The sequence below is a fragment of the Tupaia chinensis genome, unplaced genomic scaffold (genome assembly GCF_000334495.1).
Source record: "Tupaia chinensis unplaced genomic scaffold, TupChi_1.0 Scaffold000078_1, whole genome shotgun sequence".
NCBI classification, from domain to species: Eukaryota; Metazoa; Chordata; class Mammalia; order Scandentia; family Tupaiidae; genus Tupaia; species Tupaia belangeri.
This window is the reverse complement of record NW_006159539.1, coordinates 3,074,666-3,100,061: the sequence shown is the minus strand read 5'-3', so window position 1 is coordinate 3,100,061 and position 25,396 is coordinate 3,074,666. Positions and strand designations below refer to the sequence as shown.

Sequence of the window (25,396 nt, the reverse complement as noted above, 5' to 3'; positions counted from 1 at the left end):
TCATTAGTTCAATCACAAGATGTTCTATGGCCAGCCCATGGCATGGCTGATTAAGGCGGCTGGATTCCACATAGCCAACCTCACGGTTTGCATCCCAGACCCAGGAGCTTGAGAAACACATCAGGTGTGTGTGCACACATGCCCAAAATCGTGAAAGGAGGGAGAAACAGGAGAAGTGATTTTGGCATCATCATTCGTCATGAGGATGCTTTCTCATTCCCGCTGCTCTCCTCTCTCCAGTGAACACACATGCCCTATGGCAAAAAAACTTTTAAAAACTTTCTATAGTAACGATATCCTCAAAGGTAAAGAACCCAACAACTTCCACTTTTATTTTTCTCTTGAACATAAGAAGTATGCAAGCCCTAAGTATAAATTTTAAATGTTTACAAATTGAACTGTGTAACTAATGCCCAGATAAACAAAATATACCCTTTCGAAAGCTTTCTCAACCTTTTCCTCTTACTACCTCCTCCCCCTCTTTACTCACCTCCTATTTTATGATTCTCAAATTCTTCATCTTAAACCTTTCAAATGTATTACTTTGAGTACTCATAAAATGCTACCTAGTATCACTCCTCTAGAAGAAACAGAGGTTTAATAATAACAAATTGTAAGTATTGATGACTCACTTATCCTCCCAACACCTCATCAGGTAACAAAGTATTACTGTATCTATTTTACAAATTAGGAAACTGAGTGACAGCAAAGTTTAATTTGCTTGACATATTACTTGGCTGTGAAAAGGGACAGCCAGGATCTGAACTCTGGAAGTTCAACTCCATAACCCTGGGTATTTTTTTTTTTTTTTGGAGAGGTTTTTCGCTATAGGGCGCGTGCGCTCGTCAGACAGAGAGAGAGACAGAGAGACAGAAAGCAAGAAATCATCCCCCCAGGGAGGATGGCCACTCCATAATCCCTTCTCCTCCATTCTCCTCTCAGGATCTTGGGCACACACGCACACATGCCCAGGGTGAGTTTTAAGCCACCAGGTCGGGGACGTGAACCGCAGTCAGACTACGTGGGAGTCCAGCGACATGGTCATTACGCTAACTGCTGGTCCCAAATCCCGGGTATTTTAATAACCAAGACCTTACACAGCCCTGGAACTCCTATTCATCACACTGCATAATATGAAAAGTAAAAGGAAATAAAATAAAATACATTTATAAATCTATAGGTAAAATCATGTCATAGAAGTGGGTACAAGATCAATATATACAACATATACTACTGTGGGAAGGGGAGCAGGACAGGACAGAGGGAACAGAAGAGTTTTATGTATGGTTTTCACGGATCCCCACAGGTACATTTTGTCCCAGTAAAGTTAACTACTGTCTTAGCACTTTCTTCTATCCCCTTGGCAGAAGAGTAATAAAGAACACAGAGAATCACCTCGGAGAGACAGAAAGAGGGAAGGAAATTTGGGATCAATTTATCGTTACAACATTTCCCCCAAACCCTCTATAACTGTAACAGCAGCTCTCTTTCCTAATACATATCCTTTCTGCCTAATCTCATTTTAAAATCAAATTTCATTAGTATGTTCCAAAGTCTTCCTTCACCTTGAATTTTCTTTATTTTTGACAGTAATTTAAAAAAAGAGTGGAGGAAAGCGTGCTGAAACAAAGCAGCAGCACCAAATTAAACTCAGCTTTACACGTAAAATGACAAAAGACTGTAACTGGAGAGTTAAATCTCGTATTATAGACCTTAAAACTTCATTAAAGTGAAGCTTATCATCATTAAAAAAAGATTATAATGTATCTTCTCTAGAGGTACTGAAAGATGAGGAACGAGATAACCTCTTGAGACTCATGTAGTGCTGAGTATCCACTGACCGCTTCAGAAAGGAAGAATGCAACTCCATCTTTTTTTTTTTTTCTTTTTTTTTTTGCTAGTGAGTACATGAACTTCCCAGAGTGAGGGGGCAAGGGTAAAGTACCCCCATAGGGAATGCTTCCACCACAATCCCTTCTCTTCCATCTCCCTCCTTTGAGGATGTATGCATACACCTATGCCCAGCATGTTTCTTAAGCCACAGGTCAGGGACTCAATCTGTGTATTCAGCCATGTAGGATCCAGCAGTCTTAAACACCAGGTCACGGAACAGGACATACTTTCTTCCTTTCTGCCAGGAACCCTGTCTGCTTTCATAAGAACATCCACATTCAATGTGTATTCTTTTCTTTTCTTTTTTTTTAAGTTTTGCAATAGAGTGTGTGTGCTCATGGAGAGGGGTAAAGGAGAGAGGGGTAGAGGAAAGAGAAGTAGGGGGAGAGAGAGAAGGGAAGAGAGAGAAAGTAAGAAAGCACCTACTAGGAGGATGGCTATACAGCAATCCCTTCTCCTCTATTCTCTCAGGATTTGGGGGACGCACTCACATGTGTCCAGGTGTTTTTCAAGCTACCAGGTCCAGGACTCAAACCACACTGTCCACCATGTGGGATCCAGCCCCCTGAACCACCATACCACCAGCCTGCTCTCAATATGTACTCTTACACACTAATATGCCTTCTAATTCAATGATTTTAAAGATAGTCCATTTAGATTCTCCTTCAACCAATACAAGTGCAATATGAAAGCGAAAGTAAATTCATCTTAGTGCAAATCCACCATGGAGATAACACTCCCTCTTTCCCAGACCTCACTCAACAGTTAACAGATATTATAAATCTTTACCTACATGCTCATCATTTCACTCAATACAACATTTAAATGTTTAATCACCCTATCTGTACAAAACATGCCTTCTTCTAAAGGAGAGGAGAACATCCAATTACAAGTCTCAACTCCTAAATTCATGAAGGATAAAAGGGAGAGTAGGGGAAAAACTTCCACCCATGAGTTCTTAGTAACAGAAAAAGAAAAATCTTTTTCTTCTATAGGAATTTTTTTTTTTTTGAGAGGTTTTCGCTATAGGGCGTGTACGCTTGCCAGACAGAGACAGAGAGACAGAAAGCGAGAAATCACCCCCCAGGGAGGATGGTCACGCTGCAATCCCTTCTCCTCCATTCTCCTCTCGGGATCTTGGGCACGCACGCACACACGCCTGGCATGAGTTTTAAGTCACCGGGTCCAGGACGTGACCCGCTGTCGACTACGTGGGAGTCCAGCGACATAGCCATTACACTAACTGCTGGTTCCCAGGAATTTACATTATCGAAACACTTAAAAATAAAATTGGAATGTTTACAAGACTTCTGATTGTATTTATGAAACAAGAGTTCCTTTATTTTGAAGTATTTATTCTGATTAAACTTAAATTATTAAATTATTTCCAGGAGCTATTTTGTATATTAGTATCAAACATCATATTACCAAAACACACTTTTTAAATGTCTGTTGGTCAAAATATTAATTTTAAAAGGCTTAAATCAATTGCAAAATAAATAGCAATATAAAGAATTATAATCTTTTCTTTATAAAATAAAACAATGCAGATTCTAATGCACAAATAATTTTGAAAAAAGATGCATGGTCACAGATGACTTCAGTTATAAATGTTAATATACAAAAATATTTTATAAAAATCTACTACCCACTCCACCCTCAGTCTCCTACCCACCAAAAAAAAAACAAAAAAAAACAAAAAAAGTCCTAAAAAATGTCTCATCATGCTTACTTAAGTGTATCTTCAAGCACTTTAGATTTTTAAAAAATTAAGTTACTACACCCAATTACACAGGGTTACAGGCTTAAGTCTCTACTCACACAGTTGAGGTTGATGAGCAAACAGCTGTCCTGTATCTTGAGACAGACATTAGCTTCCTGACTTCCCTATCCTCATAAGCAGCTACTTAAAGTTTGAGTTTTATGCAAGAAAACATTTTAAAGCCTTCAGTGTTTTACTGCAGCAGACTTCAGATTCATTCCTGTAACACATTTAACATGAGACAGAGTTGAAATAGTTAAAATCAATTATGTACCACATTTTAATTACCTAAAATTATAAGTGTTTTCACTATTGCAGGTAGGTAGAAAGGATTACTAAGGTAAAATTATGTAATAAAAAATTCTATTTGGTATTTGACACTAATGTGTAATACAACAATATGTAACTTAAACCTGTAAGTTTTTCTCCAACTGGCCATAGGCTAAGTGAACAAGGATTACTTTTTATAATCATCTGTACCCAAAGTAAACAAAAGTAGGTATTTTATTCTACAGGGGACTTCAGACCGGAATCAAAGTACAAGTTCATTCTGATGCAAAAAAAAAAAAAAAAAAAAAAAGGCTGAAATTCATGCATTTTCATAATATGCATTTTCCATGCAATTTTTGCCCCTCATACTTTCCTAAAGTTTAGCTCATTTATTTAGAACCACCACCAACTTAAGAACGCCTTTACAAATGCATAGTGGAGTGCCTCCAGTGTCGCAGAGTAACTTGTCATGACTGCGAGTGAGATTCTTAGTCCAGTCATGACAGCCAGAGCTATACTCTGACATTTTTCATGAACTCTGTCTACAGACTCCAACTTCTAGAGTACTGCAGTTAATTATTGCTGCAGTTAATCTACTGTTAGGACAATCTGGAAAATAAAATTGCATTCCTACAGGAAATATTTTATCTTACCAAAACAAATGAACAACAACAAAAAAAACCCCTCAAAAAACAAACAAAACCCAGCTTTGCAAATTAGGGGCTAAGTACAATAATGAGATTGAATTTTCTATGTCTCTACCTCAGTAACAAATACGTATTTCACAGGCAATCATGATAGTTTGCAGAGCTGAAATGAACAGGGGAAAGTTTGTAGTTAATTTAAAAGATTTATTTTTTTTTAAATTACACTCTTAGATAAAAATGAAGTACACCATGTAAAAATCTGACACATATTCCTTACTGCCCATTCTCCTGATCCAATCTAAATTTATAAATAACAATCTACTACTATGTTTAAACTGTGATGTATAACATCAGAAAGCCATGTACAGATGTTTTAACAGTTTTTTTTCCCCATTGGCATTTTTCTCACTATTAAAAGCAAATGTCAATCAAAGTAAGTACATTTCAATCAAAATGTCTTAAAATGCCCAGGTAACTACTTTTTTTCCTAAGCACACTGGCCTCAACATGTGTGTGTGTGTAGGGGTAGTGCATATAGGAGGATAATTCAAAACCTATGTGAAAATGGAATTAAATTAGGAGTTTATTCTGGTGCAAACTATTTTTTTTTTTTTTTGGAAAGATTTTTTGCTATAGGGCACGTGCACTCGCCAGACAGACAGAGAGATAGAAAGCGAGAAATCACCCCCCCAGTGGGGGGATGGCCACACCGCAATCCCTTCTCCTCCATTCTCCTCTGGGATCTTGGGCACGCATGCACACGTGCCCGGCATGAGTTTAAGCCACCAGGTCCGGGACTCGAACCACGGTGAACTACGTGGGAGTCCAGCGACATAGCCATTACGCTAACTGCTGGTCCCTGGTACAAACAATTTTGAAATTGATGCATAGTTTTTTCATGATATACATTCTCCATAAACTTTTTGAATACTGCTCATATTGGCCTCAACTGCCTTAGCAAATTTTAGGAAAAGCTTTAAGATTTCATGAATACAGTAAATGTACTATCTAAATCTTCAGTTTAGAAACACAGTGAGAAACAGCACTCACACATTACAATTTCTTCCTTTTTTATTTTTTGAGGTTTTTGCTATAGGGTGCATTTGCCTGCCAGAAAGACAGAGATAGAAAGCAAGAAATCACCCTCCAGGGTGGATGGCCACGGTGCAATCCCTTCTTCATTATCCTCTCAGGATCTTGGGCACGCACGCACACGTAACCGGAGTGAGTTTAAGCCACTGGCTCAAGGACTTGAATCGCAGTCGACTACATGGGAGTTCAGCCACCATAGCCATTATGCCAACTGCTGGTCCCCAAACATTCTGATTTCTATGACTAATTCTGAAAGTATTATTTAACAATGAAAAACTACACAAATGGGCCTGATACCACTGCCTGGTCAATAAGGGAGCTAAATCCATGGCCAACTGTACAGTTCAAGGCCCCTAGACCTGGCAGCTTAAGAAACACACTGGGCTCATGTGGAATGCGTGCCAAAAATTCCGAAAGGAGAGAGAGATGAAGGAGAAGGAATTGAGGTGTGACCATTCCCCAAGGGGAGGTGCTCTGTCCTCTCCCTCTCTGGTGCATGCACATATTCTCTATCAAAACAAACAAACAAACAAACACACGCACAAAACCAGAAAGGAAAGATAGATTATATATTTGCTATGCCACAAAAGATGACTGCTTTAGGGTCTATCCAAATAACTCAAATGCTTCTTTATAACCTACTTATCTCCTGAACATATACAAAAGATTTAAGAAATAATCCAAAACCTCTCAAGTGCTATAACTTGGTAGAGTATCTTTTACATAAATTAAAATATTTGTCCTGAGCCATTTCTGTTAGACCAGTGGCTAAGGGATTCTCACGGTCAACAATGGTTCAAATTCCAGCACAAGCAGCTTGAAAAATACGCCAGGCATAGATGTATGTGCACACCCAAAATCCAGACAGGATGTAAAAGGTGGAAAAGGGATCATGGCATGATCAAACCCCTTTGGGGTGATGCTTTCTTACTCTCTTTTTCTGTTTTAAAGAATTATTTTATTTAACTTTATTTATTTATTTAAATTTAACCAGAGAGGGACAGAGAGAGAGAGCGTGCGAGCATGTCACCAGCCCCATGAGCTTGTAAAATTCAATTGTTTAAACCTAATATCTGAATTATTACCATCAGAGTAATAATTGGTTCAGGTAAAACTACCAAAGAAAGTTAAAGTTTTTGTGCATAAAATTTGATAAGGTCAGCCATGTGGAAATCTAGTGTCCTTAACCACCACACCACCTGCCAGCCCTGTTCCTCTCTCTTTTCTAGAAAGTACATGCACCCCATGGCAATCAAAGGCTTTTTGGTCCAAATGACTGTTTCAGAAGAACTTATTATAACTTTCTGATTTTCACCATGTTTAAATAAGCCTCAAGTACAAGACAACAGCAAAAAAAATTACTGTACAGCAAAACAAAAGCATGCTTTCTATATAATATTTTATGAGTGCTTACTGTGCAAGACACCATCGTAAGAGTCTACATGTACATTTATTTAATCTTCATTCCACTCTAAAAAGCAGGTGCTACTATTACAATTCATTATGGATGATGAAAATGAGATTTGTAGATGTTAGAAATTTAAGATCACATAGCTAGTAAGTGGCAGAACCAGAACTTGAAGTCAGATCTACTTATCTCCAGAGCCTCACACTCTGAGCATCCTTTATTTATTTATTTAAATTTAACCAGAGAGGGACAGAGAGAGAGAGCGTGCGAGCATGTCACCAGCCCCATGAGCTTGTAAAATTCAATTGTTTAAACCTAATATCTGAATTATTACCATCAGAGTAATAATTGGTTCAGGTAAAACTACCAAAGAAAGTTAAAGTTTTTGTGCATAAAATTTGATAAGGTCAGCCATGTGGAAATCTAGTGTCCTTAACCACCACACCACCTGCCAGCCCTGTTCCTCTCTCTTTTCTAGAAAGTACATGCACCCCATGGCAATCAAAGGCTTTTTGGTCCAAATGACTGTTTCAGAAGAACTTATTATAACTTTCTGATTTTCACCATGTTTAAATAAGCCTCAAGTACAAGACAACAGCAAAAAAAATTACTGTACAGCAAAACAAAAGCATGCTTTCTATATAATATTTTATGAGTGCTTACTGTGCAAGACACCATCGTAAGAGTCTACATGTACATTTATTTAATCTTCATTCCACTCTAAAAAGCAGGTGCTACTATTACAATTCATTATGGATGATGAAAATGAGATTTGTAGATGTTAGAAATTTAAGATCACATAGCTAGTAAGTGGCAGAACCAGAACTTGAAGTCAGATCTACTTATCTCCAGAGCCTCACACTCTGAGCATCAAAAGACACTGCAGGACAACATTGAACTATTGTACTGACAGATCAAACCGTATCAAGAGTTAGCATACAGATCTGGGTATCAAATTTAAGATCTGGGGTGACACTGATAAATGAATGCTATCAGGAAACCGACAGGATGGCTATAAATTCAGGAAAGCCAAGTCTCAAAGGGAACACATTTTGAAGGGCTGCTGCGGGGACTGGTAAACAGGCAGGCTCATCTCAGGTGCCATAAGCACAGAACTTAAAAAATGCATCCAAGTCTCAGGAGACCAATTCTAGTTCAGCACAAAACACTTCTAACACTCTAATGCTATTAACAGCTAAAATAGGCTCCCTCCTATAGTATGAGCTTTTAAAATTCAATTATTTAAACCTTATTAAGTATCTGAATTATCAGAGTAATAATTGATTCATGTAAAACCATCAAAGAAAGTTAAAATTTCTGTGCATGAAAGTTTGATAAGGAATGGAACTGCGTCTCAAAGTATTTCCCCACAAATTATTTAAAAAGAAAAAATAACTTTTAAGTGGAGAAACTCAGTACATATCACATTAACCATAAGGACCAAGTCAGTATCACTGACAATGGGACAGGTGGACATGTGCCTTCTGAGATGATGGACTGAGGAACACATATCACAAATATAGCATTGCTGCCAAAGCCACATGTCCTAAATTGAATCATGCAGACACACTGGACAAATACAAATTGAGGTGTCACTTTCTTCAAAAATGTCAATGTCATTAAAGACAAAGAAAGGCTGAGAACATGTTCCAATCTAGAGCATAAAGAGATGTGACAGGGGCCAGCAGGTGGCATGGTGGATAAGGTATGGACTTCCACTTGGCTGATCATGGTTCAAGCCCTGGACTTGGTGGTGTTCTCCCTCTCTCTCTCTCTGGTTAAACTGAATAATAATAAATAAAACAAAATTTTTTTTTTTTTAAAGAGAGAGAGATGTAACAATAAAAAGTAAGCAAATGGCATGGTGGTTAAGATGATGGGATTTCCACATGGCTGACCACAGTTCAAGTCCCGGTCTTAGAGGCTTGCTTTCTAATTTCTAATTGCTCTCTCTCTCTCTGGCAAAGTTAAAAAATAATAAATAAATAAATATTTATAAAAATGTGAATAAATCTGGGTTGAATCCTGGACTGGGGAAAAGAAAAATACTATTCAAGAAAATTAATGGGATATCTAATGAAAAATAAATGTGAATCATATGAAGTGGTCTTCGAAAGTTCATAGAAAACATGAAACAGGAAAAAAACTATGCTTGGGTTTCAAGTATTTTTGTGTGTGCCAAAATAAACTTGTATTTTAACTCAATTTTTTATAAACTTCTTGAAGTCTTCCTATATGTTAGATAACTGTATTAGTATTATATTTCCTTAATTTGGTAACTGTAAAGCAGTTTTATAAGAGAATACCTTTGTTTTTAGAAATTGTATGTTGAGGGACCAGCAGTTAGCGTAATGGCTATGTCGCTGGACTCCCACGTAGTCGATCGCAGTTCGCGTCCCGGACCTGGTGGCTTAAAACTCATGCCGGGCGTGTGTGCATGCGTACCCAAGATCCCGAGAGGAGAATGGAGGAGAAGGGATTGCAGCATGGCCATCCCCCCTGGGGGGTGATTTCTCGCTTTCTGTCTCTCTGTCTCTCTCTCTGTCTGGCAAGCGCACGCGCCCTATAGAAAAAAAGTCTTAAAAAAAAAAAAAGTAATTGTATGTTGGAGTATTACGTGGTGAAGGGAAATGACGCCTGCAGCTTATTCTCAAATGGTCCAGAAAACTTAGTATGATAAAGAAGGAGCAAATAAGCCAAAAATGTTAACAATGAGTGACTCCTGCTAAACTGTATGTAGAAATTGCTTGTATTAGTATTGTAACTTTCTATAAACTGGAATAATTTCAAAATAAACCTGAAATACAAATATTTGAACCTGATGTTCTAAGGATTCCAAATATTCAATGATCCAAATACTCAAGTGAAAGAACCAGATTTCCTGTCTTCTCTCCATACAAACTCCAATCCAACAGCAATCCTAACTGATTTGTGATTATTCAATGAGTTACAAGATATAGTGCCAAATGACATGACAGTCCACTGATGAGGGAGTGTGACTCAGCAGATCTGAGGTAGGTGGATGCTTCCTCCCAACTGCATTCCTCTGCACCCTTCTCAAAACTACACTGTGGACAGACAAACTCCTCCAACAGAGCAATGCTAATTCTTCAGCTGGGAATGGAGCAGCCAAGTGCATCTCCTTGCTAAAAACTCCCAAGTCAATTTCTGGTCATGCCGAGTAACAAGGGGCAGACCAAAGGAATAGCTAATGAGTGATCAACTGCATAACCAGAAGATATTAAAACAAGACTCCCACTCCCTTCCAAAAAACCAAAATTCTGTATGGCCAATAAAAAACTGAAGAAGCATACATTTACTACAGAGTATCTGGAAAATAAAAACAAGACAACATTAAGCACTGAGAGACTAACACACAAATAACTAATTCAAACATTGTGGGGGCATAAAAAATAAAGAGATCAAAAGAGAGGGAAAACAAGAAGAATATGACTATGATAGAAAATATCTATGAAAGGAGAAAATCATGATGGTCATACATAATCACATTATCTTAAATTCTCCTTCCTTTCAAACAGTTTTCTTCCACATGTTAATTTCCACTATTTCTACCTCAACTACTGTTAAAGTCTATCTTTGCAAGACGGTAAAATCACAGCTTCTATGGCATCTTATGTGGATATTTTCTTTTCTTTAAACCTGTTGACTGCTGTTGCCCCAAACAGCAGTCTCTAGGAAATTCCAGTCAACAATTCACTTTGGAATAGTGGAGTGATAGAACACACCATTTAGTTTACTAGCAGAAGAGGCAGGAAGTTGAGAGGTTTAGGAGTCAGGGCTGAGAAAATTTAACTTGGAAATAACAAGATGAATTCTAGCTTTCTACACTAAGATGGTCATAGCCTACGTTTGGTATCAATAAGCTATAGTCAATATTTAATAGTACTTCAGCTAATTCCAACCATGCAGTGAGCTCTGTTGCTGAGCTATGGCCTTTTTGAAGGCAGATTCCATGTCAGATTAATTTTACTAACCCCAAAGCACCAAACACTGACTTGTTTGAAGGAGGCATTTTAATAGGTTCTTGTAGGATGCCTAATTACAAAACAAGCATAATTGTTTTATCCCAAGTCCTGCCTTCTCTCCCATTTTCTTAGACTAATGTGCTGTCAAATCCTCTACCCCTGCCAGATCTATGAGCTTTCCATTTTTTCCCCTCCAATTTCAATTTAAACTCCAATTCTTGGAAAGTTGGGAATAAATGGTATTGCAATGAAAGGATCAGAATAATCTACACTGGGAATAAAACCTGGCCATCTCAAAATTTAAGCCAATTTACACTTAAAATCCCTAACTTAGGAAATGTAGAAAGAGTTGTGAACACATGTATACCTAATATACTTAGGGGAGTTGGCTGCAAGTTTTCAGGTATCCCTTGTCTTCTAAACTTTACTTTTACCTACACTGTCAAGGAACTGTAATATAAACATAATGTCTGCAAATATAGCCCAAGTTGTCACAGCTTTTCATTAAGTCATTAGTCAAATCAACATGGTCAGGCAGCAGAATTTCCAGCAAATCTCTAACATATGACATTATGTGTCATAAACTTTGATCTGCAGTTCTTCTGTATTTCCCTTAACTGAACTTGCATTAAATCACCACCCTTGAAAAGAAAAGAGGGTAGTACTGAATGAAACAAATGAAAAAAGGCTCCAAAACAAATACAAAACAAAACAGAACACGGTAGAAATATGAGGGATAGGAGACAGAAGAGTTGCAACACAGCCAAGATTAAACTAGCCTATTCAAAATCTAGCAGTCTTATGAATTAGAGTTTTTAAGTAAGATTAGAAGAGGTTTTTGTTAAGGCAAGAAGCAGTAACATCTCCAGGAGTGGGAGGAAAGAAGAAAAAATAAAAGAGTTAATAGCTGGTAATTCAGTTCTTTCCTTGAGGTAAATATTTGGCTTAATATAAACTTGTCTATCCTACTAAAATTAAGAAAGAATACATTTGAAATAAAGCAAAATACCCATGACTAGGTGTTTATACATTTGTCTACACAAGGACTGGTACTGAAATGTTGATCTCATTTCTAACGTAACAGCCCAGGACTGGAAACAACCTAAGTATCCACCAAATGGGGAATGGATATACATTGGAACTGTGATATATCCACATGATGGAATACAAGGGGACTTCAAAACACTTGTGGAAAAAGAGAATTGAAGTGTAAGTTTACTTTGATGAAAAAGTATTCTGAAATCCATAATACTCATATTTCCATAATACTCATGGAAAAAGAGAATTGAAGTGTAAGTTTACTTTGATGAAAAAGTATTCTGAAATCCGTAATACTCATATTTCCATAATACTCATTGTTCACAAACTCTTTGAAGTCCCTTCTATTCGGCAATAAAAAGGAATGAACCACAGTTGAACACAATGTATGAACTATCTCCAAATTACTTTGCTAAGTGAAAGAAAAAAGATGCAGACTACTACATAATATATAATTCCATTTATAGGAAATGTTACAAAAATCCAACTATGACAGCAAATCCAGGGACCACAAGTAAAGAGTAGGGGTGAAAAGACAGAATTGATTCCAAAAGGGATATAAGAAAACTTTACAATGGGGTAATAAAAATGTTCTACACAGTGACTGTGGTGGTGGGAGTTACACAACAATTTTCACTGTAACTAAATTACATACTTAAAGTGATAATTTTCTGGGCTAGCAGGTGGAGTAAGGTGTTGGATCCCACATGGTTGATTCCATGGTTCGAGTCCAAGTGGTCTGAAAAACACACTGGGCTCATGTACACCTGTGCCCAAAAATCTTGAGAGGAGAATAGATGGCATGGTCATCCATCAACCATGGAGAGTGATTTCTCACTCTCAGGTGAAGGTACACTGTCTATAGCAAAAAAAAAAAAAGGAAAGAAAAAAATTGTGTGTATGTGTATATGTATATAAATATAATATAAAAATATATTTATATACATATACACATAAACTTTCCACTAAGTAATTTTTTAGTTTTCGTATTACAAACTAATTTTACAATTACCATCATTTAGCTATAGACAAAAATTTCCTTCTTTTGCCTATGTCCACTTACATCACATAAATCCTTTTTTAAAAAATATTTATTTAATTCCATTTGTTATTATTATTATTTTTTTAACTTGACCAGACAGAGACAGAGAGAGAAACGGAAATGAGAAAGCAAGTCACCAGGTCCAGGAGTCAAACAATGGTCAACCACGTGGGAATCCAGCACCCTTAATCACCACACCACTTGCTGGCCCCCAACACATCAATCCCTTATAAATGATTCAATACCTTGAATACTACCTACTTGGTTTACTTTTTTAAACACATGAGTCGAATATCTTTCATCCAAAATGTTTAGGACCGTAAGTGCTTCAGATTTTGAAATATTTGTATACACTTATTAACAAGATATCTTGAGAATGGTGGCCAAGACTAAACACAAAATTCATTTGCATTTTACACACTTTTGTACACGTAATCTGAAGGTAATTTTATACAATATTTTTGTATGGCAGAGTTTGACTGACCTGGTCAAATGATACTGGGTGTCGAGTTTTCCACTTAACAGTATCATGTCAGTACTCAAAAGTTTCAGATTTTAGAGCATTGTGGATTGCAGATTCTCACACTGGATTTCCTCAAGCTGATTATGTTATTTCACAATAAGCATGAAGTGGAACTTAAACATGTTCATCAACAATTTTTAAATTTGGGAGAGGAATAATTCTGACAAATTCTAATAAACATTTGCTACTCTTAACATTTAAAGTGTAACTCACATTAAGTAATTTATTACATTTCTTAACAAAAGATATCTCTTTTTTTATTTCTCCATCCTGCCAGGATTCTGGGAATACAAACATGCCTGGGCTGGGATTTTAACTGCAGTTGGCCACGTGGGATCCAGCTCACTGAACCACTGGGCTACCAAGTCAGCCTTTGATATGTTTTATATGCCATGTTCAGTGTATTATACTCTGTTGGTTCAGCTTATGTAGTTCATTTTACAAAATAAAAAAGTTTGGGGTCGGGAAAAAAAAAAAAAAAGTTTGGGGTTGGCAGGTAGCATGGCAGTTAAGGTGCTAGACTCTCACAAGCCCTGGACTTGGCAGCTTACTTTCTCACTTTCTCTTTCTCTCTGGTCCAATTTAAAATAATAATAATAAATAAAACTGAAGAAATAATTCTTTAAAAAAGTGTTTAAAACATCACCAAACCAACTTTCCTCTATAAACCCACTCTGATCATTCATCCCGGTTAACAGTTACCTTGCAGACAAAAATCATCTGTTACAACTGGGATAGATACAAGTGTAGAAAACTAAATACAAAAACATCATCACTACTAAAGACAGAGCACAAGTCACTTTCCTGGCCAAAGTTAAGCCATATAACTCAGCCCATTACATTTTTTTTTTTTTGAGAGATTTTCACTGTAGGGCGCGTGCGCTCGCCAGACAGACAGAGAGAGACATAGAGACAGAAAGCGAGAAATCACCCCCCAGGGGGGATGGTCACGCCGCAATCCCTTCTCCTCCATTCTCCTCTCGGGATCTTGGGCACGCACGCACACGCGCCCGGGTGAGTTTTAAGCCACTGGGTCCGGGACAAGAATCGTGGTCGACTACGTGGGAGTCCAGCAACATAGCCATTACGCTAACTGCTGGTTCCCAGCCCATTACATTTTGATAACACTACATTTTAGGAACCATCTGTCTTGCTCACCACTATATTTCTAATATCTGGCACATATACTTAGAACAGGTGTTCTAGGCATTCAAATATTTATATAATAACATTTGAGTTGCGTTTGTCCACATCACACCAACAACCCTGAACCCCTATATATTAACTATAGGAAATCAAGCAAAAATCAAATTACTGAAGTCTTTTCCATCTTTAATTTTTAGAGTCAATCAGGGAATGTTTAGCAGTGTAGAACATACTAATCCGGTCTAAATTAGCTCCTTTCCTCTTTCCAGGCCATTAAATAGTCGGCAGCAGATTAAGCTATGATAACCTAAAAATAGTATGCCAGTTGACAAGCTCTTGTTCGTTAGGACTTTTTCATTTGCACTGTATTCTCCTCAGACTCTGATGGCACCGAGGTCATTTATGAAAAACAAATCAACTAAAACTGTATACAGATGCAATCAAAGTAGTTGCCCTTTCCAGATCATTAAAATACCTGTATTTTCACTACTTCAAATGCTTTTGAAAAAGCACTACCATTCTGACTAATTTTCAAGTCAACATTAATAAGGAAGAAGTGGAAACATAATTAGCTTTAAAACTATTTGGAGGGACCAGCAGTTAGTGTAATGGCTACGTCGCTGAACTCTCACGTAGCCAACCACAGTTCGAATCCCGGAACCGGTGGCTTAAACTCATGATGGGTGCATGTGCGCGCGTGCCTAAGATGCCGAGAGGAGAATGGAGAAGTGATTGTGGCATGGCCATCCCCACTGGGAGGTGATTTCTTGCTTTCCGTCTCTCTGTCTCTTTCTGGCTAGTGCACATGGCCTATAGCAAAAACCTCTCAAAAAAAAAAAAATTGGGGGAAGTCAATCTCAATTTAATCTGCACTGATCTGGTTTCAACAATGGAGAGATCACTTTGATAACTTAAGTTCCTATGTTAGTGATACTTGACAGATCTTTGTTTTGTTTCTGTAATTATGAAAGCCAAAAAATAAACAAATAAACTGCTAAGAATCATATTCTTTGTTTTTCGTTTTCTGGGGTGTTTTTTTTTTTTTTTAAGAGCAATTTTTGCTATAGGGCACGTGCGCTTGCTGGAGACACAGAGACAGAAAGCATGAAATCACATCCCAGGGGGGATGACCAAGCAGCAATCCCTTCTGCACCATTCTTCTCTAGGGATCTTAGGCCCCCACAACAGGCCCAGCATGAGTTTTACATGAGTTTTAACGTAACCATTAGGCCATCTGCTGGTCCCAGTAACATACTCTTTGAAGTCCTTTAGCATCCAACTTGCCATTGTACTAACAATGGGCCCTAAAACAGATCCTTATTTATTGGACATAAATGTGCTGGACGAAATACAGCTGGCTCCAAAATTGGCCTCAACATGTTGCTAGAAAGTTAAAAGTCCAAAGACCTGGCTTTTTTAAACCAAAACTCAAAGACTGGGGAGATATGCTTCAAAATTTCAAGATTAGTAAGTAGGAAAAGTTGAAGTCTTCCTGAAATGATTACCAAGCATGGATTTCCCTATCTTTAGCTCAATGTTTCTCAAAGCCAAGGATTAACACCATCAGAAAATTACACAGGAGCCTACTCCATACTTAATGAATCAATTTCTGGAGACTGGGCCCAAGGATAAAAACTCCCTAACAAGGGCCCAAGGGAGTCACAGATTAAAGTTTCAGCACCACTATTTTAGATAATGGAAAATATTTTTAGCACAGAACACAGTAAGTACCTATTTACAGCTGAAAAGAAAGTGATTTCAAACTACTGAAAAGGTGGTAACTTCAGAGTAATTTAGGTCAGCTAAAATTAGGTCAAGGGATGCATTCCCCAAAGAAATTTGCCAAACAATTATCTTCCACTATAAATTCTGGAGAACTACTATCTGAATGCTTTTTTTGCTTTTTGATGGCTAGACAAATAAAATATGGTTCATACTAACTACTGTAGCTGGTTAGGGACCAAATAGCTTCCACTTTTTCATCACTTAGTAAGCATGATAACTAAAATAAAGGTAATGTTAATACAGAGAAAAATTTTTAACTCAGATTTTGGGAAAAACATTATAAAATTTGGGGGAGGTGGGGGTTAAAGTATAGAGGGAGAAATTAGATGGTAAAGTCTTGAACTAATACAGTTCTCTCCTGCTGAGGTGATGATGACTTTATATGCTTCTTTCCAAATTGCTGGAGAGACATGATACAAAAGAAAAAAGGCACAAGGGCTTCCAATTTCAAGACTGCAAAGTCAAAGTTTCTTTCAAAACTCATGCAGTAATAAGGAGAATGAGAAATAAGAACACAAACTGTCTTAAATGAACCATGAGATAATGTAACCCTGAACTACAGCATATTTATGGCCATCGTAAGTGGGCGAAAGGATGACAAAATGACTTAGAAAAGGGAAGAAAAGCCAAATCTAAGTAACTGAAGTAAAAGATACAGAAACACAGAAGCTGCCAGGATAATGAAAATTTGTATGAAGAAAGTGGTTGAGGTGCTGGAATTCCCACAGAGCCGACCACATTTCAAGTCCTGAACCTGGCGGCTTGCTTTCTAACTCTCCCTCACTCACTCTTTCTTTCTCTGGTAAAACTCATGAGAATAATAAATAAATAATTCTTAAAAAAAAGAAAAAATTAGAGCTCTCTACTCACCAACCTCCTTGCACATGAAAGGGCTCAAAGAGCAAACAGAAAAGATTTTCAGACAAAATAAAGTTTTTTTTTAAAAAAAGGATTATTCATTGAGCTTTATTTATTTGTTTGTTTGTTTTTAATTTGACCAAAGAGGGACAGAATGAGAGAGAGTAGGGAAATTGAGAAAGCAAGCCACCAGGTCCAGGACTGGAACCACAGATGGCCACGTGGGAATCCAATGCCCTTAACGACCATACCGCCTGCTGGCCCCCAGACTTTTTTTAAGAGATATTTTTGCCATAGAGTGCTTGTGCTCTCTGGAGAGACAGAGACAAAGAGACAGAAAGTGAGAAATCACCCCCTGGGCATATATGCAATGTACACTTCTCAGAATCTTGGAAATACCCATTTAGCTCATCCAACTTACAGAAAATGTCTACCATCTAGTCTAAATGGCAAAGCCAGTCCTCCTCCTCAGTCTCAGTCTGGTTTTGAAGTGGAAAGGCTGTGGCAGCTATGTGGAAAACAACTATTTTTGAGAGGGAGAGAAAAAATCCCTAACTTCACACTCTGCCTCAATTCCCACAGGGTAAGAACCAGATCGACAAGAGACTATTGTTGATGTTACTAACAGAAAAGACCAAACAGGAGCTTCTTTGCCAAGAGGGACTCTCACAGGACAGAGAGTTTTATAAGCTTTCTGCCTCTTTTTTTCCTTTTCCCATAAAAACAGTAGATTATCCAACACATAAACAAAGTTATAACTTTGTTAGATTTCACATAAGTCAAATACAATGCCAATGCCTCCATTATTCCACAATGTTCACATTCTGCAGAGAATGGGGAAACTAGGGTTAACTTGATTTCTCTTACTGCTTTATCCCTTTCTCAATTTTAAAACTATATACTATGCAATGAAGGTTTCTACCAAAAGATGGAATACCCATTCAGAACACATATTCTGATTAGGTAAATCCAAATTATGAAATAATGAGAACTCCTGAGATTATGAACTTCTCAAAGTGCTCAGTTATGGCTAATACTTTATAGAAACTCTGGGGTGCATTTATCTCACAACCTATAGTCTATGTATTTTGAACATTATTTCATACCTTTTCACATTGTGTTTAAGGAGCTAGGCTTAACAAATGACCATGTACAAAATATTTTACTCATAGTGCAAAACACTTCTACTTCTTCATACCAATCTACCTTTTCATAGCAATTTCCTTTCCTTCTGCTTAAAGTAAGTATTTTTTAAATTAAAAAAGAGAACAGAACTGATATTCATTAAATATGCAAGAGTTCTGGTTAGTACAAAATGTTTGTCTAATTAAAGTTATTCCTATACATATTTTTGTTGTGTTTTTGTTTTTCCTTAGAGATTTTGCTATAGAATTTGTGGACTCCCCCAAGAGACAGAGAGACACAGAGACAGAAAGCAAAAAGTTACCCCCAGGGAGAATGGCTGCCAATCCCTTCTCCTCTCGAGATTGTGGGCATGCATATGTACCCAGCATGAGTTCAAGTCCTCCAGAACTTTAACTATTATGGTTGACCACATGGGAGTCCAGCAACACAACCATTATGCCATCTGCTGGTCACAATATTTTATTTTGTTTTAAGATGTACTGGGCCAACAGGTGGCATGAAGGTTAAAACACGGTTCCCACATGGCCAACTGAGCAGTTCGAATCCTGGATCCAGTAGCTTGAAAAACACACTAGGCGCATGTATGTGCAAGGCCAAAATTCTGAGAGGAGAATGTAGGAAAAGGGATTGCAATGTGGTCATCTGCCCTGGGGTGATTTCTCATTTCCCTCTCTATTTTTCTCCAGTGACTGCACACTGCACACGCCCTATAGCAAAAAAAAAAAAAAGATATACCATAAACTTGAATCAAATAACAACCAGCAAGCCATTATATCATTGTCTCCTTACTAAAAAATAAATTATGTAGCACTTTCATTGTAACAGTTACGATATTGGGGCCAGCAGGTGGCATGGTGATTGGGGCGCTAGACTCTCCCATGGCTGACCATGGTTCAGGTCCTGGATCTGGTGGCTTACTTTCTCACTTTTACTCTCAATCTCTTTGTCTCTCTCTGGTGAACACACATGCCCATAGCAAATTTAAATAATAAGAAATAAATAATTTTTAAAGAGAGAGTAAGGTTTTAAAAATATGCACTGGCTTTTATCCTAATCTGTCAGCTGAATAATCACTGCAAATGATAAATTATTTTTTTTTTTTGGAGAGGATTTTGCTATAGGGCGCGTGTGCTCGCAAGAAAGAGAAACAGAAAGCAAGAAATTACCCCTGCGGGGGGGAGGGCCACACCACAATCCCTTCTCCTCTATTCTCCTCAGATCTTGGGCACACATGCACACATGCCTGGTGTGAGTTTAAGTCACTGGATCTGGGACTCAAACCACGGTCGACTACATGGGAGTCCAGTGACACAGCCATTATGCCAACTGCTGATCCCAGTGATAAATTCTTAATTTTAGAAGATTTCCGTGTTATCAGGGAACCAAGGTTAAAATCCGAAAATATTATAAGCTATATGGAGACATATTTATGTTTGTGTTCTGGTGACATAGGGGTCACTTATATGCTGAATTGAAATGAAGGTGTAGACTCTACCCTCTAGCTGCTTGTTGTGGGCTGATGATCATTTGTGTAGACTCCAATGTCTATGTAAATGACAAATAGCCTTCCTGGTAATCTGACAGGGCTCTGCCTTTCTACCCAGTCCCTCTCTCTCTCTGGCAAGCGCACATTTCCTAAAGCAAAAACCTGTAAAAAAAAAAAAAAAAAAAAAAAAAGGAAAGAAAAAAGAAAAGTAAAAAAAAATTGTGCTGACAAGAGGAAAATTGGAACGACAGGATGCTATAGCCAGAAAAGGTATTAACGTCCAATGTTAGAGTTATAATCAGGAACTGAAAATTAATATCACCATGAGCTATTAATCCACATCCACTAGAATGGCAACATTAAAGACCGACAGTGGTGGTAAAGTATTGTGCGTAGGAAGCTAAATACTATAAGGCCAACTGAGGTTTGAACCCAGCCTCTGGGGCTTGAAAAACACACTGAGTACATGTGCATGCATGCCCCAAATCATGACAGGATACAAGGAAAAGGACTGGGGGTGCTTTGTGTGTGTGTGTCTCTCTCTCCTTTTTCTCTCTCTGGTGAACACAAATGCCATCTGACGGTTAAAAAAATAGTTATGGAGATGGATAGTTGTGATGGTTGGACGATAATGTGACTATTGCCTGACTACTTAAAAAACAGTTTGAATGATAAATTTTGTTATGCAACTGTGTCATAACAAAATATAAGTAAAAGATAAAAGGGAAAAAAAGGAGACAATTGCTCCAAAGCGAATGTGCCTTGAAAACATTATTAAGACTACATATTTTACAATACCATTTATATGTAAAGTCAAAAAAAGGTAAATCTATAGAGAGCACAAGCACAGATTACTGGATACCAAGAAATTACTGGATACCAAGAACTGAGGGTGGGAATGCGGACTGAAAAACAAACTAGGCATTCGTGTATACATGCCTAAAATCCCAACAGGACAGAGAAATGGAGGAAAGGAGAAAGAGACTGCAGTGTAACTATTCCCCTACTGAATGTTTGTGTGTGTGTGTGTGTGTGTGTGAGTGTGTGTGTGGGAGGGGAGAGTGCTTTCCTTCTCCTCTCTCTGGCAAAACAGCCAAAAAATACATAGGATGTTAGTTAAAGATATGGTACTGCAATTTAAAGGAAGTGTACAGTAAAAGGAATGTTAAGATCAGAATTCTATGAAACTCCATTACTTAAATGTTATAAAGAGAAAAAATGTGAAAAAGACACTAAGAAGAGGAAGCATATACAGTGCAATTTAACTCCTCGGCGTTTCAAGAAAGAAAGTAGCCAACAGTGCTAGATGTGGCTAAGAAATCAAGTTACTCAGAGAAACCCATGGAGGAGATCCAAGGTGCTTATACAAGGTGCTTATACTGGGGGGGGCGGGGGGGGAGAGATACAGAGAGGAACAGGTGGATCCGCTCCTTTGTTTGTTTGTTTTTTGCCACAGGGTGGGTGTGCTAGCCAGCAGGAGAAAGACAGAGGGAAAGTCTGATATCACTCACCAGGAGTGATGGCCACATCGCAGTCCTTTCTCCTCTATTCTCATGGGACTTTTGTTTGTTTTTTTGAGAGATTTTTGCTATAGGGCACATGCACTTGTCGGAGAGAGAGAGACAGAAGAGAGACAGAAAGCAAGAATTCAATCACAAGGGGGTATGGCCATGCTGCAATCCCTTTTCCTTCATTCTCCTCTTGGGATTTTCGGCATGCACACACATGCACCCAACCTGAGTTTTAAGCCACCAAGCCAAGGACTTGAACCACAGTCGACTGACTATGTGGGAGTCCAGTGATGTAACCATTACACCACCTATTTATCTCTCCTTGGGTGATTTTAAGCACACACAGGCACACGCACCCAGAGTCAGTTTCAAGCCACTGGGTCTGGGACTCTTATTGTGGTCAACCACGTGTGAGTCCAGCACCTTAACCACCAAGCCACCTGCTGGCCCATGGATCTTCTCTCTTCTAGCAAACCACTGGTAATCACAAAACAGCTGAGTTCATTTTTTTTTCTCATGACATCCTAAAGCAGAAGTCAAATTTGGTCTAACAGGTTCATAGACACACCAGTCCATAAATAAGTACTTCCTAACTTATCAACACAAGTGACCTGACACATTTACATACTCTATTATAAAGAAGCCATGACGTTTCTCCTTAAATTATTAAGAAGGAAAAAAATCACTACATTCCCTTTGAATAATGATTGACGACAGGGACTTTGAATGCATTTAATATCCCCTCCGAATCATTTTCTTCTCCATTCTAAAAGAGTAAGACATAGCTACAACTATTTGTATCTTGCCCTGATATCTAGATCAATTTCAATTTCTGAGTTTTGTTCTCCCTGTAGAAAACAGGTCTCTACTCTCCCCATGAAAGCAAGGCACTAAGAGGATATTCCCTAGTTCTGTCAACTACAGAAAAATAGAGATGCGAGTAGAGAAATCATTAAGGATTAACATTTCTTAAAATTCTAGTGTTCCCCAGACTGCAAGAGCAGTTAATCTTTATTTGGGTACCCATTAAAATGTGATCAGCAGCCAAACTTGAGATGGCATTCATTAAAACTATTATGTTTACAATTATCCTCATTTTTTTTTTTTGTAGAGATTTTCGCTATAGGGTGCGTGCGCTCGCCAGACAGACAGAGACAGACATAGAGATAGAAAGCAAGAAATCACCCCCCAGGGGGGATGGTCACGCCGCAATCCCTTCTCCCAATCCCTTCTCCTCCATTCTCCTCTCGGGATCTTGGGCACGCACGCACACGTGCCCAGCATGAGTTTTAAGCCACCGGTCCGAGACACCAACCGCAGTCGACCACGTGGGAGTCCAGCGACATAGCCATTACACTAACTGCTGGTTCCTTCAAAGCACTCTTAAAAACAAACAAAAAGAATGGTATTATATTATCTATCACCATTGTACCAACAGTTTTTGTACCTTTAACTGAATACATATGAAATAGTGGAAAGGTGCTGACACACACTTAAAACAGAAATACAGTGAATTCTCATTGTTAAATTATATTTTCTTAAAATTCAGACATGCACAAATAGTGACAAAGTTACTCTTATTTGTTGAGACAGGTAAGATTACCTTGCTAAAAATGTTTTGAATATATTTTCTTCAAAGAAATTTTTTTTTTCCTCATAGATACTCACCAGAAGCAATATATACTAAGGAAAGCTGGCCTAAACAACAAAGCTAGTGTAAAATATTAAATGCTATACTTACTGAAAGCAATACATATTATCAATAAGATATTCAACAAAGACATAACTGCTCACTTAAAAAATGTCCTTATTTTCTTCAACTGGCTTTCATGTACATAAAATCGATTTAGATCCATCTATGCCTTGGAAAATGGTATTTAAAATAGGCTATTAGTTTAGGCAATAGGTAATCAACAAGTCAGGGAGTTCCAGAAGCATACTTCAATAGAACATTTAAGGGGCTACCCATCAGAAAAATCCTGAAGCACATCCTACTGGTGGCAACATAAACTGGTCTTATCTTTCTGAAAAGCAATTTATCCGTGAGGCCTTTCTATCCTTTGATCTACCTAAACTCATTCCAGGGGATTTTTCACACACACAAACAAATAAATAATAATTTAAAAAATATATTTTAAACCTATACGTAAAAGTGTCTTCAGTATAATACAACTTAAAATGGTGAAAAATGAGGAACAACCTAGAACAGGCAAATTAATTAAGGTCACATCAACTTAAAGGAACTACAATTAAAAAAATAAAAACAATTTCAATGACAGATGACAGTGTAGTGAAAAAAAAATACAAAACTACATGTTTTCACATTTACTGGAAAAATGCAAGAATGTGGTAAGAAGGGAAGAGGAGAAAAATAATAAGACCACAATAAAGTGATCTTGTGGGTATATGGGTGACTTTTCTAGATTTTATTATACTACTGTTGAAGCAATAGATACAGCAGAAAAGCATTAATTTAAAAACCTTCCCATGACCTGGAACAAACAACAAAACAAATACAATGTACTGAACTGAAACTGGCTGAAGAGGCTCAGCTGGTATTTGAACCATTACTAAATCAACTTTTACACCTTAGTTTCTATGAGTACAAAGAGCAACAATTTAAAGAAAATAGCTGCTAAAGAAAAATTACGGTGCTGAAACACACTACTATTATTTCATAAATAAGAAATGTTAATAGATTCAGACACTTAAAGTTTTGATAGCCTATAGTTTTTTAAAAAATATAAATCCATTCATTTCCTGTTTCAAAGGGGTGTTATTTATCCATCCACCTTTGAAAGAAATGACGAGTCTGCATAAACAAAAAAGCAGTATTACTTTGTTCTTTATAATATGAATCAGTGACCTTCTAAAAAACAAAGCTAAGATTATGAGCATATTAAAAATGTCAACATATTGCTAAATTTAAAATATATTTAAGTTAAAAAGGATGTGTGTATGCTAGGGGTAAAAATGCAAATTAAACAGTTGGCATTTCATTTCTTTAAAAAGAACAAATTTAATCTTACCACATGTATCTGTCTTTTAGCAACTTAATATCTTAAGTTTAAGGAAAATGACATATCAAATAGACCTCCTCAAAATATCATTTATAAAAACTGACAAATGACTGCTCAAATATCTAATCTAGGAGAAAAGCCTGTTACTGGAAATGACTTTGATTCAAAGATTTTTTAATGACACTCAAATTCTGAACAAAAATAATGATAAAAGAAAGTCAAGTTTGATTCTCTGAACACCTATTTCCTGTCCAAACAGCCCTTTTGTTCTGCTTCCCTGCTTAATTTTAATGTTCAGTTTGCATCAGAACATAGAAACAATGACAAAACCTAACATACGCAGAAGCATAAGGAGCAAAAGTATAAAATGAAGGATCATTAAAAGATTAGAACAAAAATCCTACCAACAAAACCTCCACAATTTTCTGTTTGCTTCACCTCAGATTAACTTCACTTGAAGCTGTACTCCAAAGCAACCAAACCTGAATACCAAGCTCCACCTTCTCCAATTCTAGTGGCTGGAGAGTAAAATCTCCTCCCTGTTAGTGAAACTGATAATTGTGATTGGATACGGCTAATATCCATTATTTTAAAGAACTTTTCCTTGCTAGCAGGTTAGGTTAAGCACACTAAAACCCCCTGGATAAGCTGGTTTCTTAAAGGAACAGGAGGTAATGTTTCAGTTTTCCCATCATATGCTCTTAGCTTACTCTTTTGTCTAGGGGAAAAATAAACAAAGTAACATAAATGAAAATCCCACAGAAGGCACTTTAATTTGAAATT

The 25,396-nt window shown here is 37.4% G+C and overlaps 1 protein-coding gene across 4 annotated transcripts in view; it reads right to left on the bottom strand.

The window, feature by feature from the left end:
- Positions 1-25,039, bottom strand: part of ZFAND6 (zinc finger AN1-type containing 6) — a 49,898-nt gene extending 24,859 nt beyond the window's left edge. For 2 of the 4 annotated variants that reach the window (XM_027769018.1, XM_027769017.1), the window contains exons 1-2: positions 25,018-25,035; positions 3,715-3,875 (exon numbers count right to left, since the gene is read on the bottom strand). The gene's annotated coding sequence lies outside the window, so the exon portion shown is untranslated. Of the gene's footprint in view, positions 1-3,714; positions 3,876-25,017 lie in introns of all 4 variants that reach the window. The other 2 variants (XM_006142637.3, XM_027769019.1) reach the window with 2 other exon arrangements.
- Between the last annotated feature and the right edge of the window lie 357 nt (positions 25,040-25,396).